The following is a 20,223-nucleotide window of genomic DNA, read 5'->3' as shown; positions in this document are numbered from 1 at the left end:
GGACTGACACTCTCACTTTCTATGATTTGAACCTCCCCTGTGAGTCCAGTTTTAGATTCCGATGCTTCACTTCAGGTTTACTGTATCCCTTGGACCTTCTTATTGACGAAGAAACACAGAAATTGCATCCGAATTTAATACAAATGGCACAATGTCGACTTAAGTACAAGAGGACTGACACTCTCACTTTCTATGATTCGAACCTCTCCTGTGAGGTCAGATTTAGATTCCGATGCATCACTTCAGGTTTACTGTACACCTTGCACCTTCTTATTGACGATGAAACTCAGAAAATGCAACGGAATTAAATTCAAAAGGCACAATGCCGTCTTAAGTACAAGAGGACTGACACTCTCACTTTCTATGATTTGAACCTCCCCTGTGAGTCCAGTTTTAGATTCCGATGCTTCACTTCAGGTTTACTGTATCCCTTGGACCTTCTTATTGACGAAGAAACACAGAAATTGCATCCGAATTTAATGCAAATGGCACAATGTCGACTTATGTACAACAGGACTGACACTCTCACTTTCTATGATTCGAACCTCTCCTGTGAGGTCAGATTTAGGTTCCGATGCATCACTTCAGGTTTACTGTACACCTTGCACCTTCTTATTGACGATGAAACTCAGAAAGTGCATCGGAATTAAATTCAAAAGGCACAATGCCGTCTTAAGTACAAGAGGACTGACACTCTCACTTTCTATGATTTGAACCTCTCCTGTGATTCCAGTTTTAGATTCCAATGCTTCACTTCAGGTTTACTGTATCCCTTGGACCTTCTAATTGACGATGAAACACAGAGTTTGCATCCGAATTTAATACAAAAGGTACAATGCCGACTTAAGTACAAGAGGACTGACACTCTAACTTTCTATGAGTTGAACCTCTCCTGTGAGGCCAGTTTTAGATTCCGATGCCTTACCTCAGGTTTACTGTATCCCTTGGACCATCTTATTGACGATGAAACACAGAAATTGCATCCGAATTTAATACAAAAATCACAATGGCGACTTAAGTACAAGAGGACTGACACTCTCTTTTTCTATGATTTGAACATCTCCTGTGAGTCCAGTTTTAGATTCCGATGCTTCACTTCAGGTTTACTGTATCCCTTGGACCTTCTTATTGACGATGAAACACAGCGTTTGCATCCGAAATTAATACAAAAGGCACAATGGCGATTTAAGTACAAGAGGCCTGACACTCTCACTTCCTATGATTTGAACCTCTCCTGTGAGTCCAGTTTTCGATTCCGATACTTCGCTTCAGGTTTACTGTATCCCTTGGACCTTCATATTGACGATGAAACACAGAGGTTGCATCTGAATTTAATACAAAAGGCACAATGCCGACTTAAGTACAAGAGGACTGACACTCTCACTTTCTATGATTTGAACCTATCCTGTGAGTCCAGTTTTAGATTCCGATGCTTCACTACAGGTTTACTGTATCCCTTGGACCTTCTTATTGACGATGAAACACAGAAATTGCATCCGAAATTAATACAAAAGTCACAATGGTGACTTAAGTACATGAGGACTGACACTCTCACTTTCTATGATTTGAACATCTCCTGTGAGTCCAGTTTCAGAATCCGATGCTTCACTTCAGGTTTACTGTATCCTTTGGACGTTCTTATTGACGATGAAACACAGAAATTGCATCGGAATAAAATTCAAAAGGCACAGTGCCGACCTAAGTAGAAGACGACTAACACTCTCACTTTCTATGATTTGAACCTATCCTGTGAGTCCAGTTTTAGATTCCGATGCTTCACTTCAGGTTTACTGTATCCCTTGCACCTTCTTATTGACGATGAAACACCGAAATTGCATCCGAATTTAATACAAAAATCACAGTGGCGGCTTAAGTACAAGAGGACTGAGACTCTCACTTTCTATGATTTGAACATCTCCTGTGAGTCCAGTTCTAGATTCCGATGCTTCACTTCAGGTTTACTGTATCCCTTGGACCATCTTATTGACGATGAAACACAGATAATGCATCGGAATTAAATTTAAAACGCACAATGCCGACTTAAGTAAAAGAGGACTGACACTCTCACTATCTATGATTTGAATCTCTCCTGTGAGTCCAGTTTTAGATTCCGATGCTTCACTTCAGGTTCACTGTATCCCATGGACTTTCTCATTGACGATGAAACACAGATATTGCATCGGAAATAAATTTAAAACGCACAATGCCGACTTAACTAAAAGAGGACTGACACTCTCACTTTCAATGATTTGAACCTCTCCTGTGAGGTCAGATTTAGATTCCGATGCTTCACTTCAGGTTTACTGTATCCCTTGGACCTTCTCATTGACAATGAAACACAGAAATAGCATCGGAATTAAATTCAAAAGGCACAATGCCGACTTAAGTACAAGAGGACTGACACTCTCACTTTCTATGATTTGAACCTCTCCTGTGAGTCCAGTTTTAGATTCCGATGCTTCACTTTAGGTTTACTGTATCCCTTGGACCTTCTTGTTGATGATAAAACACGGAAATCGCATCCGAATTTAATACAAATGGCACAATGCCGTCTTAAGTAAAAGAGGACTGACACTCTAACATTCTATGATTTGATCCTCTCCTGCGAAACCAATTTTGGATTCCGATGCATCACTTCAGGTTTACTGTATCCCTTGGTCCTTCTTATTGACAATGAAACACAGAAATAGCATCGGAATTAAATTCAAAAGGCACAATGCCGACTTAAGTACAAGAGGACTGACACTCTAACTTTCTATGATTTGAACCTCTCCTGTGAGTCCAGTTTTAGATTCCGATGCTTCACTTCAGGTTTACTGAATTCCAAGGACCTTCTTATTGACGATGAAACACAGAAATTGCATTGGAATTTAATACAAAAATCACAATGGCGACTTAAGTACAAGAAGACTGACACTCTCACTTTCTATGATTTGAACATCTCCTGTGAGTCCAGTTTTATTTTCCGATGCTTCACTTCAGGTTTACTGTATACCTTGGACCTTCTTATTGACGATGAAACACAGCGTTTGCATCCGAAATTAATACAAAAGGCACAATGGCGATTTAAGTACAAGAGGACTGACACTCTCACTTCCTATGATTTGAACCTCTCCTGTCAGTCCAGTTTTAGATTCCGATACTTCGCTTCAGGTTTACTGTATCCCTTGGTCCATCATATTGACGATGAAACACAGAAATTGCATCCGAATTTAATATAAATGGCACAATGTCGACTTAAGTACAAGAGGACTGACACTCTCACTTTCTATGATTTGAACCTATCCTGTGAGTCTAGTTTTAGATTCCGATGCTTCACTTCAGGTTTACTGTATACCTTGCACATTCTTATTGACGATGAAACACAGAAATTGCATCCGAATTTAATACACAAGGCACAATGCCGACTTAAGTACAAGAGGACTGACATTCTAACTTTCTATGATTTGAACCTCTCCTGTGAGTCCAGTTTTAGATTCCGATGCTTCACTTCAGGTTTACTGTATCCCTTGGACCTTCTTATTGACGATGAAACACAGAGTTTGCACCTGAATTTAATACAAAAGGCACAATGCCGACTTAAGTACTAGAATACTGACACTCTAAATTTATATGATTTGAACCACTCCTGTGAGTCCAGTTTTAGATTCCGATGCTTCACTACAGGTTTACTGTATCCCTTGGACCTTCTTATTGACGAAGAAACACAGAAATTGCATCCGAAATTAATACAAAAGTCACAATGGTGCATTAAGTACATGAGGACTGACACTCTCACTTTCTATGATTTGAACATCTCCTGTGAGTCCAGTTTCAGAATCCGATGCTTCACTTCAGGTTTACTGTATCCTTTGGACGTTCTTATTGACGATGAAACACAGAAATTGCAACGGAATAAAATTCAAAAGGCACAGTGCCGACCTAAGTAGAAGACGACTAACACTCTCACTTTCTATGAGTTGAACCTATCCTGTGAGTCCAGTTTTAGATTCCGATGCTTCACTTCAGGTTTACTGTATCCCTTGGACCTTCTTATTGACGATGAAACACAGAAATTGCATCCGAATTTAATACAAAAATCACAATGGCGGCTTAAGTACAAGAGGACTGAGACTCTCACTTTCTATGATTTGAACATCTCCTGTGAGTCCAGTTCTAGATTCCGATGCTTCACTTCAGGTTTACTGTATCCCTTGGACCATCTTATTGACGATGAAACACAGATAATGCATCGGAATTAAATTTAAAACGCACAATGCCGACTTAAGTAAAAGAGGACTGACACTCTCACTATCTATGATTTGAATCTCTCCTGTGAGTCCAGTTTTAGATTCCGATGCTTCACTTCATGTTCACTGTATCCCATGGACTTTCTCATTGACGATGAAACACAGATATTGCATCGGAAATAAATTTAAAACGCACAATGCCGACTTAAGTAAAAGAGGACTGACACTCTCACTTTCAATGATTTGAACCTCTCCTGTGAAGTCAGATTTAGATTCCGATGCTTCACTTCAGGTTTACTGTATCCCTTGGACCTTCTCATTGACAATGAAACACAGAAATAGCATCGGAATTAAATTCAAAAGGCACAATGCCGACTTAAGTACAAGAGGACTGACACTCTAACTTTCTATGATTTGAACCTCTCCTGTGAGTCCAGTTTTAGATTCCGATGCTTCACTTCAGGTTTACTGAATCCCATGGACCTTCTTATTGACGATGAAACACAGAGTTTGCATCCGAATTTAATACAAATGGCACAATGCCGACTTAAGTACAAGAGGACTGACACTCTAACTTTCTATGATTTGAACCTCACCTGTGAGTCCAGTTTTAGATTCCGATGCTTTACTTCAGGTTAACTGTATCCCTTGGACCTTCTTATTGACGATGACACACAGAAATTGCATCCGAATTTAATACGAAAGGCACAATGGCGACTTAAGTACAAGAGGACTGACACTCTCACTTTCTATTATTTGAACCTCTCCTGTGAGTCCAGTTTTAGATTCCGATGCTTCACTTCAGGTTTACTGTATCCCTTGGACGTTCTTATTGACGATGAAACACAGAAATTGCATCGGAATAAAATTCAAAAGGCACAGTGCCGACCTAAGTAAAAGAGGACTTACACTCTCACTTTCTATGATTTGAACCTCTCCTGTGAGTCCAGTTTTAGATTCCGTAGCTTCACTTCAGGTTTACTGTATACCTTGCAGCTTCTTATTGACGATGAAACACAGAAATTGCATCGGAATTAAATTCAAAATGCACAATGCCGACTTAAGTACAAGAGGACTGACACTCTCACTTTCTATGATTTGAACCTCTCCAGTGAGTCCAGTTTTACATTCCGATGCTTCACTTCAGGTTTACTGTATCCCTTGGACCTTCTAATTGACGATGAAACACAGAGTTTGCATCCGAATTTAATACAAAAGGTACAATGCCGACTTAAGTACAAGAGGACTGCCACTCTAACTTTCTATGATTTGCACCTCTCCTGTGAGTCCAGTTTTAGATTCCGATGCTTCACTTCAGGTTTACTGTATCCCTTGGACCTTCTAATTGACGATGAAACACAGAAATTGCATCCGAATTTATTACAAAAATCACAATGGCGGCTTAAGTACAAGAGGACTGACACTCTCACTTTCTATGATTTGAACATCTGCTGTGAGTCCAGTTCTAGATTCCGATGCTTCACTTCAGGTTTACTGTATCCCTTGGACCTTCTTATTGACGATGAAACACCGATATAGCATCGGAATTAAATTTAAAACGCACAATGCCGTCTTAAGTAAAAGAGGACTGACACTCTCACTTTCTATGATTTGAATCTCTCCTGTGAGTCCAGTTTTAGATTCCGATGCTTCACTTCAGGTTTACTGTATCCCTTGGACCTTCTAATTGACGATGAAAACAGAAATTGCATCCGAATTTAATACAAATGGCACAATGGCGACTTAAGTACAAGAGGACTGACACTCACACTTTCTAAGATTTGAACCTCTCCTGTGAGTCCAGTTTTGGATTCCGATGCTTCAGCTCAGGTTTACTGTATCCCTTGGACCTTCTTATTGACGATGAAACACAGAGTTTGCATCCGAATTTAATACAAAAGGCACAATGCCGACTTAAGTACAAGAGGACTGACATTCTAACTTTCTATGATTTGAACCTCTCCTGTGAGTCCAGTTTTAGATTCCGATGCTTCACTTCAGGTTTACTGTATCCCTTGGACCTTCTTATTGACGATGAAACACAGAGTTTGCACCTGAATTTAATACAAAAGGCACAATGCCGACTTAAGTACTAGAATACTGACACTCTAAATTTATATGATTTGAACCACTCCTGTGAGTCCAGTTTTAGATTCCGATGCTTCACTACAGGTTTACTGTATCCCTTGGACCTTCTTATTGACGAAGAAACACAGAAATTGCATCCGAAATTAATACAAAAGTCACAATGGTGACTTAAGTACATGAGGACTGACACTCTCACTTTCTATGATTTGAACATCTCCTGTGAGTCCAGTTTCAGAATCCGATGCTTCACTTCAGGTTTACTGTATCCTTTGGACGTTCTTATTGACGATGAAACACAGAAATTGCATCGGAATAAAATTCAAAAGGCACAGTGCCGACCTAAGTAGAAGACGACTAACACTCTCACTTTCTATGATTTGAACCTATCCTGTGAGTCCAGTTTTAGATTCCGATGCTTCACTTCAGGTTTACTGTATCCCTTGGACCTTCTTATTGACGATGAAACACAGAAATTGCATCCGAATTTAATACAAAAATCACAATGGCGGCTTAAGTACAAGAGGACTGAGACTCTCACTTTCTATGATTTGAACATCTCCTGTGAGTCCAGTTCTAGATTCCGATGCTTCACTTCAGGTTTACTGTATCCCTTGGACCATCTTATTGACGATGAAACACAGATAATGCATCGGAATTAAATTTAAAACGCACAATGCCGACTTAAGTAAAAGAGGACTGACACTCTCACTATCTATGATTTGAATCTCTCCTGTGAGTCCAGTTTTAGATTCCGATGCTTCACTTCATGTTCACTGTATCCCATGGACTTTCTCATTGACGATGAAACACAGATATTGCATCGGAAATAAATTTAAAACGCACAATGCCGACTTAAGTAAAAGAGGACTGACACTCTCACTTTCAATGATTTGAACCTCTCCTGTGAGGTCAGATTTAGATTCCGATGCTTCACTTCAGGTTTACTGTATCCCTTGGACCTTCTCATTGACAATGAAACACAGAAATAGCATCGGAATTAAATTCAAAAGGCACAATGCCGACTTAAGTACAAGAGGACTGACACTCTCACTTTCTATGATTTGAACCTCTCCTGTGAGTCCAGTTTTAGATTCCGATGCTTCACTTCAGGTTTACTGTATCCCTTGGACCTTCTTGTTGATGATAAAACACGGAAATCGCATCCGAATTTAATACAAATGGCACAATGCCGTCTTAAGTAAAAGAGGACTGACACTCTAACATTCTATGATTTGATCCTCTCCTGCGAAACCAATTTTGGATTCCGATGCATCACTTCAGGTTTACTGTATCCCTTGGACCTTCTTATTGACAATGAAACACAGAAATAGCATCGGAATTGAATTCAAAAGGCACAATGCCGACTTAAGTACAAGAGGACTGACACTCTAACTTTCTATGATTTGAACCTCTCCTGTGAGTCCAGTTTTAGATTCCGATGCTTTACTTCAGGTTAACTGTATCCCTTGGACCTTCTTATTGACGATGACACACAGAAATTGCATCCGAATTTAATACGAAAGGCACAATGGCGACTTAAGTACAAGAGGACTGACACTCTCACTTTCTATTATTTGAACCTCTCCTGTGAGTCCAGTTTTAGATTCCGATGCTTCACTTCAGGTTTACTGTATCCCTTGGACGTTCTTATTGACGATGAAACACAGAAATTGCATCGGAATTAAATTCAAAAGGCACAGTGCCGACCTAAGTAGAAGAGGACTAACACTCTCACTTTCTATGATTTGAACCTCTCCTGTGAGTCCAGTTTTAGATTATGAAGCTTCACTTCAGGTTTACTGTATACCTTGCAGCTTCTTATTGACGATGAAACACAGAAATTGCATCGGAATTAAATTCAAAATGCACAATGCCGACTTAAGTACAAGAGGACTGACACTCTCACTTTCTATGATTTGAACCTCTCCAGTGAGTCCAGTTTTACATTCCGATGCTTCACTTCAGGTTTACTGTATCCCTTGGACCTTCTAATTGACGATGAAACACAGAGTTTGCATCCGAATTTAATACAAAAGGTACAATGCCGACTTAAGTACAAGAGGACTGCCACTCTAACTTTCTATGATTTGCACCTCTCCTGTGAGTCCAGTTTTAGATTCCGATGCTTCACTTCAGGTTTACTGTATCCCTTGGACCTTCTAATTGACGATGAAACACAGAAATTGCATCCGAATTTATTACAAAAATCACAATGGCGGCTTAAGTACAAGAGGACTGACACTCTCACTTTCTATGATTTGAACATCTGCTGTGAGTCCAGTTCTAGATTCCGATGCTTCACTTCAGGTTTACTGTATCCCTTGGACCTTCTTATTGACGATGAAACACCTATATAGCATCGGAATTAAATTTAAAACGCACAATGCCGTCTTAAGTAAAAGAGGACTGACACTCTCACTTTCTATGATTTGAATCTCTCCTGTGAGTCCAGTTTTAGATTCCGATGCTTCACTTCAGGTTTACTGTATCCCTTGGACCTTCTTATTGACGATGAAACACAGAAATAGCATCGGAATTAAATTCAAGAGGCACAATGCCGACTTAAGTACAAGAGGACTGACACTCTAACTTTTCATGATTTGAACCTCTCCCATGAGTCCAGTTTTAGATTCCGATGCTTCACTTCAGGTTTACTGTATCCCTTGGACCTTCTAATTGACGATGAAAACAGAAATTGCATCCGAATTTAATACAAATGGCACAATGGCGACTTAAGTACAAGAGGACTGACACTCACACTTTCTAAGATTTGAACCTCTCCTGTGAGTCCAGTTTTGGATTCCGATGCTTCAGCTCAGGTTTACTGTATCCCTTGGACCTTCTTATTGACGATGAAACACAGAGTTTGCATCCGAATTTAATACAAAAGGCACAATGCCGACTTAAGTACAAGAGGACTGACACTTTAACTTTCTATGATTTGAACCTCTCCTGAGAGTCCAGTTTTAGATTCCGATGCTTTACTTCAGGTTTACTGTATCCCTTGGACCTTCTTATTGACGATGAAAACAGAAATTTCATCCGAATTTAATACAAAAGGCACAATGCCGATTTAAGTACAAGAGGACTGACACTTTAACTTTCTATGATTTGAACCTCTCCTGTGAGTCCAGTTTTAGATTCCGATGCTTCACTTCAGGTTTACTGTATCCCTTGGACCCTCTTATTGACGATGAAACACAGAGTTTGCATCCGAATTTAATACAAAAGGCACAATACCGACGTAAGTACAAGAGGACTGACACTCTAACTTTCTATGATTTGAACCTCACCTGTGAGTCCAGTTTTGGATTCCGATGCTTCACTTCAGGTTTACTGTATCCCTTGGACCTTCTTATTGACGATGAAACACAGAAATTGCATCCGAATTTAATACAAAAGGCACAATGGCGATCTAAATACAAGACGACTGACACTCTCACTTTCTATGATTTGAACCTCTCCTGTGAGTCCAGTTTTTGATTTCGATGCTTCACTTCAGGTTTACTGTATCCCTTCGACCTTCTTATTGACGATGAAACACAGAAATTGCATTCGAATTTAATACAAATGGCACAATGTCGACTTAAGTACAAGAGGACTGACACTCTCACTTTCTATGATTTGAACCTCTCCTGTGAGTCCAGTTTTAGATTCCGATGCTTCACTTCAGGTTTGCTGTATACCTTGCACCTTCGTATTGACGATGAAACACAGAAATTGCATCCGAATTTAATGCAAAAGCCACAATTCCGACTTAAGTACAAGAGGACTGACATTCTGACTTTCTATGATTTGAACCTCTCCTGTGAGTCCAGTTTTGGATTCCGATGCTTCACTTCAGGTTTACGGTATCCCATGGACCTTCTTATTGACAATGAAACACAGAAGAAGCATCGGAATTAAATTCAAAATGCACAATGCCGACTTAAGTACAAGAGGACTGACATTCTAACTTTCTATGATTTGAACCTCTCCTAAGAGTCCAGTTTTAAATTCTGATGCTTCACTTAACATTTACTGTATCCCTTGGACCTTCTTATTGACGCTGAAACACAGAGTTTGCATTCGAATTTAATACAAGGGGCACAATGCCGACTTAAGTACAAGAGGACTGACACTCTAACTTTCTATGATTTGAACGTCTCCTGTGAGTCTAGTTTTAGATTCCGATGCTTCACGTCAGGTTTACTGTATCCCTTGGACCTTCGTATTGACGATGAAACACAGAACTTGCATCCGAATTTAAAACAAATGGCACAATGCCGACTTAAGTACAAGAGGACTGACACTCTCACACTCTATGATTCGAACCTCTCCTGTGAGGTCAGATTTAGATTCCGATGCTTCACTTCAGGTTTACTGTATCCCACGGACCTTCTAATTGACGATGAAACACAGAATTTGCATCCGAATTTAATACAAAAGGTTCAATGCCGACTTAAGTACAAGAGGACTGACACTCTAACTTTCTATGATTTAAACCTCTCCTGTGAGTCCAGTTTTAGATTCTGATGCTTCACTTCAGGTTTACTGTATCCTTGGACCTTCTTATTGACGATGAAACACAGAAATTGCATCCGAATTTAATACAAAAATCACAATGGCGACTTAAGTACAAGAGGACTGACACTCTCACTTTCTATGATTTGAACATCTCCTGTGAGTCCAGTTTTAGATTCCGACGCTTCACTTCTGGTTTACTGTATCCCTTGGACCTTCTTATTGACGATGAAACACAGAAATTGCATCGGAATCAAATTCAAAACGCACAATGCCGACTTAAGTAAAAGAGGACTGAGACTCGCACTTTCTATGATTTGAACCTCTCCTGTGAGTCCAGTTTTAGATTCCATTGCTTCACTTCAGGTTTACTGTATCCCTTGGACCTTCTTATTGACGATCAAACACAGAAATTGCATCGGAATTGAATTCAAAAGGCACAATGCCGATTTAAGTACAAGAGGACTGACACTCTAATTTTCTATGATTTGAACCTCTCCTGTGAGTCCAGTTTTAGATTCCGATGCTTCACTTCAGGTTTACTGTATCCCTTGGACCTTCTTATTGACGATGAAACACAGAGTTTGCATCCGAATTTAATACAAAAGGCACAATGCCGACTTAAGTACAAGCGGACTGACACTCTAACTATCTATGATATGAACCTCTCCTGTGAGTCCAGTTTTGGATTCCGATGCTTCACTTCAGGTTTACTGTATACCTTGGACCTTCTTATTGACGATAAAACACGGAAATCGCATCCGAATTTAATACAAATAGTACAATGCCGACTTAAGAACAAGCGGACTGTCACTCACACTTTCTATGATTTGAACCTCTCCTGTGAGACCGGTTTTAAATTCCGATGCTTCACTTCAGGTTTACTGTATACCTTGCACCTTCTTATTGACGATGAAACATAGAAATTGCATTGGAATTTAATACAAAAGGCACAATGACGACTAAAGTAAAAGAGGACTGACACTCTAACTTTCTATGATTTGAAACTCTCCTGTGAGTCCAGTTTTAGATTCCGATGCTTCACTTCAGGTTTACTGTATCCCTTGGACCTTCTTATTGACGATGAAACACAGAAATTGCATCGGAATGTAATACAAATGGCACAATGTCGACTTAAGTACAAGAGGACTGACACTTTCACTTTCTATGATTTGAACCTCTCCTGTGAGTCCAGTTTTTGATTCCGATGCTTCACTTCAGGTTTACGGTATACCTTGCTCCTTCTTATTTACGATGAAACACAGAAATTCCATCCGAATTAAATACAAAAGGCACAATGCCGACTTAAGTACAAGTGGACTGACAGTCTAACTTTCTATGATTTGAACCTCTCCTGTGAGTCCAGTTTTAGATTCCGATGCTTCACTTCAGGTTTACTGTATGCCTTTGACCTTCTTATTGACGATGAAACACAGAAATTTCATCCGAATGTAATACAAATGGCGCAATTCCGACTTAAGTACAAGAGGACTGACACTCTCACTTTCTATGATTCGAACCTCTCCTGTGAGTACAGTTTTAGATTCCGATGCTTCACTTCAGGTTTACTGTATCCCTTGGACGTTCTTATTGACGATGAAACACAGAAATTGCATCGGAATTAAATTCAAAAGGCACAGTGCGGACCTAAGTAGAAAAGGATTAACACTCTCACATTCTATGATTTGAACCTCTCCTGTGAGTCCAGTTTAAGAATCCGAAGCTTCACTTCAGGTTTACTATATACCTTGCAGCTTCTTATTGACGATGAAACACAGAAATTGCATCGGAATTTAATTCAAAAGGCACAATGCCGTCTTAAGTACAAGAGGACTGATACTCTCACTTTCTATGATTAGAAACCTCTCCTGTGAGTCCAGTTTTGGATTCCGATGCTTCACTTCAGGTTTACTGTATCCCTTGGACCTTCTTATTGACAATGAAACACAGAAAAAGCATCGGAATTAAATTCAAAAGGCACAATGCCGACTTAAGTACAAGAGGACTGACATTCTAACTTTCTATGATTTGAACCTCTCCTAAGAGTCCAGTTTTAAATTCTGATGCTTCACTTAAGGTTTACTGTAACCCTTGGACCTTCTTATTGACGATGAAACACAGAACTTGCATCCGAATTTAATACAAAAGGTACAATGCCGACTTAAGTACAACAGGACTGACACTCTAACTTTCTAAGATTTGCACCTCTCCTGTGAGTCCAGTTTTAGATTCCGATGCTTCACTTCAGGTTTACTGTATCCCTTGGACCATCTAATTGACGATGAAACACAGAAATTGCATCCGAATTTATTACAAAAATCACAATGGCGGCTTAAGTACAAGAGGACTGACACTCTCACTTTCTATGATTTGAACATCTGCTGTGAGTCCAGTTCTAGATTCCGATGCTTCACTTCAGGTTTACTGTATCCCTTGGACCTTCTTATTGACGATGAAACACAGATATAGCATCGGAATGAAATTTAAAACGCACAATGCCGACTTAAGTAAAAGAGGACTGACACTCTCACTTTCTATGACTTGAATCTCTCCTGTGAGTCCAGTTTTAGATTCCGATGCTTCACTTCAGGTTTACTGTATCCCTTGGACCTTCTTATTGACGATGAAACACAGAAATAGCATCGGAATTAAATTCATAAGGCACAATGCCGACTTATGTACAAGAGGACTGACACTCTAACTTTTCATGATTTGAACCTCTCCTATGAGTCCAGTTTTAGATTCCGATGCTTCACCTCAGGTTTACTGTATCCCTTGGACCTTCTTATTGACGATGAAACACAGAGTTTGCATCCGAATTTAATACAAAAGGCACAATGCCGACTTAAGTACAAGAGGACTGACACTTTAACTTTCTATGATTTGAACCTCTCCTGAGAGTCCAGTTTTAGATTCCGATGCTTTACTTCAGGTTTACTGTATCCCTTGGACCTTCTTATTGACGATGAAAACAGAAATTGCATCCGAATTTAATACAAATGGCACAATGGCGACTTAAGTACAAGAGGACCGACACTCAGACTTTCTAAGATTTGAACCTCTCCTGTGAGTCCAGTTTTGGATTCCGATGCTTCACCTCAGGTTTACTGTATCCCTTGGACCTTCTTATTGACGATGAAACCAGAGTTTGCATCCGAATTTAATACAAAAGGCACAATGCCGACTTAAGTACAAGAGGACTGACACTTTAACTTTCTATGATTTAAACCTCTCCTGAGAGTCCAGTTTTAGATTCCGATGCTTTACTTCAGGTTTACTGTATCCCTTGGACCTTCTTATTGCCGATGAAAACAGAAATTTCATCCGAATTTAATACAAAAGGCACAATGCCGACTTAAGTACAAGAGGACTGACACTCTCACTTTCCATGATTTGAACCTCTCCTGTGAGTCCAGTTTTAGATTCCGATGCTTCACTTCAGGTTTACTGTATCCCTTGGACCTTCTTATTGCCGATGAAAACAGAAATTTCATCCGAATTTAATGCAAAAGGCACAATTCCGACTTAAGTACAAGAGGACTGACATTCTAACTTTCTGTGATTTGAACCTCTCCTGTGAGTCCAGTTTTGGATTCCGATGCTTCACTTCAGGTTTACGGTATCCCTTGGACCTTCTGATTGACAATGAAACACAGAAAAAGCATCGGAATTAAATTCAAAAGGCACAATGCCGACTTAAGTACAAGAGGACTGACATTCTAACTTTCTATGATTTGAACCTCTCCTAAGAGTCCAGTTTTAAATTCTGATGCTTCACTTAAGGTTTACTGTATCCCTTGGACCTTCTTATTGACGATGAAACACAGAGTTTGCATTCGAATTTAATACAAAGGGCACAATGCCGACTTAGGTACAAAAGGACTGACACTCTAACTTTCTATGATTTGAACGTCTCCTGTGAGTCCAGTTTTAGATTCCGATGCTTCACGTCAGGTTTACTGTATCCCTTGGACCTTCTTATTGACGATGAAACACAGAACTTGCATCCGATTTTTAAAACAAATGACACAATGCTGACTTAAGTACAAGAGGACTGACACTCTCACCCTCTATGATTCGAACCTCTCCTGTGAGGTCAGATTTAGATTCCGATGCTTCACTTCAGGTTTACTGTATACCTTGCACCTTCTTATTGACAATGAAACACAGAAATTGCATCGGAATGAAATTCAAAAGGCACAATGCCGTCTTAAGTACAAGAGGACTGACACTCTCACTTTCTATGATTTGAACCTCTCCTGTGAGTCCAGTTTTAGATTCCGATGCTTCACTTCAGGTTTACCTTATCCCTCGGACCTTCTAATTGACGATGAAACACAGAATTTGCATCCGAATTTAATACAAAAGGCACAATACCGACTTACGTACAAGAGGACTGACACTCTAACTTTCTATGATTTGAACCTCACCTGTGAGTCCAGTTTTGGATTCCGATGCTTCACTTCAGGTTTACTGTATCCCTTGGACCTTCTTATTGACGATGAAACACAGAAATTGCATCCGAATTTAATACAAAAGGCACAATGGCGATCTAAGTACAAGAGGACTGACACTCTCACTTTCTATGATTTGAACCTCTCCTGTGAGTCCAGTTTTAGATTCCGATGCTTCACTTCAGGTTTACTGTATCCCTTCGACCTTCTTATTGACGATGAAACACAGAAATTGCATTCGAATTTAATACAAATGGCACAATGTCGACTTAAGTACAAGAGGACTGACACTCTCACTTTCTATGATTTGAACCTCTCCTGTGAGTCCAGTTTTAGATTCCGATGCTTCACTTCAGGTTTACTGTATCCCTTGGACCTTCTTATTGACGATGAAACACAGAAATTGCATCGGAATGTAATACAAATGGCACAATGTCGACTTAAGTACAAGAGGACTGACACTTTCACTTTCTATGATTTGAACCTCTCCTGTGAGTCCAGTTTTAGATTCCGATGCTTCACTTCAGGTTTACGGTATACCTTGCTCCTTCTTATTTACGATGAAACACAGAAATTCCATCCGAATTAAATACAAAAGGCACAATGCCGACTTAAGTACAAGTGGACTGACAGTCTAACTTTCTATGATTTGAACCTCTCCTGTGAGTCCAGTTTTAGATTCCGATGCTTCACTTCAGGTTTACTGTATGCCTTTGACCTTCTTATTGACGATGAAACACAGAAATTTCATCCGAATTTAATACAAATGGCGCAATTCCGACTTAAGTACAAGAGGACTGACACTCTCACTTTCTATGATTCGAACCTCTCCTGTGAGTACAGTTTTAGATTCCGATGCTTCACTTCAGGTTTACTGTATCCCTTGGACGTTCTTATTGACGATGAAACACAGAAATTGCATCGGAATTAAATTCAAAAGGCACAGTGCGGACCTAAGTAGAAAAGGATTAACACTCTCACATTCTATGATTTGAACCTCTCCTGTGAGTCCAGTTTAAGATTCCGAAGCTTCACTTCAGGTTTACTATATACCTTGCAGCTTCTTATTGACGATGAAACACAGAAATTGCATCGGAATTTAATTCAAAAGGCACAATGCCGTCTTAAGTACAAGAGGACTGATACTCTCACTTTCTATGATTAGAAACCTCTCCTGTGAGTCCAGTTTTGGATTCCGATGCTTCACTTCAGGTTTACTGTATCCCTTGGACCTTCTTATTGACAATGAAACACAGAAAAAGCATCGGAATTAAATTCAAAAGGCACAATGCCGACTTAAGTACAAGAGGACTGACATTCTAACTTTCTATGATTTGAACCTCTCCTAAGAGTCCAGTTTTAAATTCTGATGCTTCACTTAAGGTTTACTGTAACCCTTGGACCTTCTTATTGACGATGAAACACAGAACTTGCATCCGAATTTAATACAAAAGGTACAATGCCGACTTAAGTACAACAGGACTGACACTCTAACTTTCTAAGATTTGCACCTCTCCTGTGAGTCCAGTTTTAGATTCCGATGCTTCACTTCAGGTTTACTGTATCCCTTGGACCATCTAATTGACGATGAAACACAGAAATTGCATCCGAATTTATTACAAAAATCACAATGGCGGCTTAAGTACAAGAGGACTGACACTCTCACTTTCTATGATTTGAACATCTGCTGTGAGTCCAGTTCTAGATTCCGATGCTTCACTTCAGGTTTACTGTATCCCTTGGACCTTCTTATTGACGATGAAACACAGATATAGCATCGGAATGAAATTTAAAACGCACAATGCCGACTTAAGTAAAAGAGGACTGACACTCTCACTTTCTATGATTTGAATCTCTCCTGTGAGTCCAGTTTTAGATTCCGATGCTTCACTTCAGGTTTACTGTATCCCTTGGACCTTCTTATTGACGATGAAACACAGAAATAGCATCGGAATTAAATTCATAAGGCACAATGCCGACTTATGTACAAGAGGACTGACACTCTAACTTTTCATGATTTGAACCTCTCCTATGAGTCCAGTTTTAGATTCCGATGCTTCACCTCAGGTTTACTGTATCCCTTGGACCTTCTTATTGACGTTGAAACACAGAGTTTGCATCCGAATTTAATACAAAAGGCACAATGCCGACTTAAGTACAAGAGGACTGACACTTTAACTTTCTATGATTTGAACCTCTCCTGAGAGTCCAGTTTTAGATTCCGATGCATTACTTCAGGTTTACTGTATCCCTTGGACCTTCTTATTGACGATGAAAACAGAAATTGCATCCGAATTTAATACAAATGGCACAATGGCGACTTAAGCACAAGAGGACCGACACTCAGACTTTCTAAGATTTGAACCTCTCCTGTGAGTCCAGTTTTGGATTCCGATGCTTCACCTCAGGTTTACTGTATCCCTTGGACCTTCTTATTGACGATGAAACCAGAGTTTGCATCCGAATTTAATACAAAAGGCACAATGCCGACTTAAGTACAAGAGGACTGACACTTTAACTTTCTATGATTTAAACCTCTCCTGAGAGTCCAGTTTTAGATTCCGATGCTTTACTTCAGGTTTACTGTATCCCTTGGACCTTCTTATTGCCGATGAAAACAGAAATTTCATCCGAATTTAATACAAAAGGCACAATGCCGACTTAAGTACAAGAGGACTGACACTCTCACTTTCCATGATTTGAACCTCTCCTGTGAGTCCAGTTTTAGATTCCGATGCTTCACTTCAGGTTTACTGTATCCCTTGGACCTTCTTATTGCCGATGAAAACAGAAATTTCATCTGAATTTAATGCAAAAGGCACAATTCCGACTTAAGTACAAGAGGACTGACATTCTAACTTTCTGTGATTTGAACCTCTCCTGTGAGTCCAGTTTTGGATTCCGATGCTTCACTTCAGGTTTACGGTATCCCTTGGACCTTCTGATTGACAATGAAACACAGAAAAAGCATCGGAATTAAATTCAAAAGGCACAATGCCGACTTAAGTACAAGAGGACTGACATTCTAACTTTCTATGATTTGAACCTCTCCTAAGAGTCCAGTTTTAAATTCTGATGCTTCACTTAAGGTTTACTGTATCCCTTGGACCTTCTTATTGACGATGAAACACAGAGTTTGCATTCGAATTTAATACAAAGGGCACAATGCCGACTTAGGTACAAAAGGACTGACACTCTAACTTTCTATGATTTGAACGTCTCCTGTGAGTCCAGTTTTAGATTCCGATGCTTCACGTCAGGTTTACTGTATCCCTTGGACCTTCTTATTGACGATGAAACACAGAACTTGCATCCGATTTTTAAAACAAATGACACAATGCTGACTTAAGTACAAGAGGACTGACACTCTCACCCTCTATGATGCGAACCTCTCCTGTGAGGTCAGATTTAGATTCCGATGCTTCACTTCAGGTTTACTGTATACCTTGCACCTTCTTATTGACAATGAAACACAGAAATTGCATCGGAATGAAATTCAAAAGGCACAATGCCGTCTTAAGTACAAGAGGACTGACACTCTCACTTTCTATGATTTGAACCTCTCCTGTGAGTCCAGTTTTAGATTCCGATGCTTCACTTCAGGTTTACCTTATCCCTCGGACCTTCTAATTGACGATGAAACACAGAATTTGCATTCGAATTTAATACAAAAGGCACAATACCGACTTACGTACAAGAGGACTGACACTCTAACTTTCTATGATTTGAACCTCACCTGTGAGTCCAGTTTTGGATTCCGATGCTTCACTTCAGGTTTACTGTATCCCTTGGACCTTCTTATTGACGATGAAACACAGAATTTGCATCCGAATTTAATACAAAAGGCACAATGGCGATCTAAGTACAAGAGGACTGACACTCTCACTTTCTATGATTTGAACCTCTCCTGTGAGTCCAGTTTTAGATTCCGATGCTTCACTTCAGGTTTACTGTATCCCTTCGACCTTCTTATTGACGATGAAACACAGAAATTGCATTCGAATTTAATACAAATGGCACAATGTCGACTTAAGTACAAGAGGACTGACACTCTCACTTTCTATGATTTGAACCTCTCCTGTGAGTCCAGTTTTAGATTCCGATGCTTCACTTCAGGTTTGCTGTATACCTTGCACCTTCTTACTGACGATGAAACACAGAAATTGCATCCGAATTTAATGCAAAAGGCACAATTCCGACTTAAGTACAAGAGGACTGACATTCTAACTTTCTATGATTTGAACCTCTCCTGTGAGTCCAGTTTTGGATTCCGATGCTTCACTTCAGGTTTACGGTATCCCTTGGACCTTCTTATTGACAATGAAACACAGAAAAAGCATCGGAATTAAATTCAAAAGGCAGAATGCCGACTTAAGTACAAGAGGACTGACATTCTAACTTTCTATGATTTGAACCTCTCCTAAGAGTCCAGTTTTAAATTCTGATGCTTCACTTAAGGTTTACTGTATAACTTGGACCTTCTTATTGACGATGAAACACAGAGTTTGCATTCGAATTTAATACAAAGGGCACAATGCCGACTTAAGTACAAGAAGACTGACACTCTAACTTTCTATGATTTGAACGTCTCCTGTGAGTCCAGTTTTAGATTCCGATGCTTCACGACAGGTTTACTGTATCCCTTGGACCTTCTTATTGACGATGAAACACAGAACTTGCATCCAAATTTAAAACAAATGGCACTATGCCGACTTAAGTACAAGAGGACTGACACTCTCACCCTCTATGATTCGAACCTGTCCTGTAAGGTCAGATTTACATTCCGATGCTTCACTTCATGTTTACTGTATACCTTGCACCTTCTTATTGACGATGAAACACAGAAATTGCATCGGAATGAAATTCAAAAGGCACAATGCCGTCTTAAGTACAAGAGGACTGACACTCTCACTTTCTATGATTTGAACCTCTCCTGTGAGTCCAGTTTT

Source organism: Schistocerca americana, chromosome 10 (genome assembly GCF_021461395.2).
Source record: "Schistocerca americana isolate TAMUIC-IGC-003095 chromosome 10, iqSchAmer2.1, whole genome shotgun sequence".
NCBI lineage: Eukaryota > Metazoa > Arthropoda > Insecta > Orthoptera > Acrididae > Schistocerca > Schistocerca americana.
Note: the sequence above shows the minus strand (reverse complement) of the source record.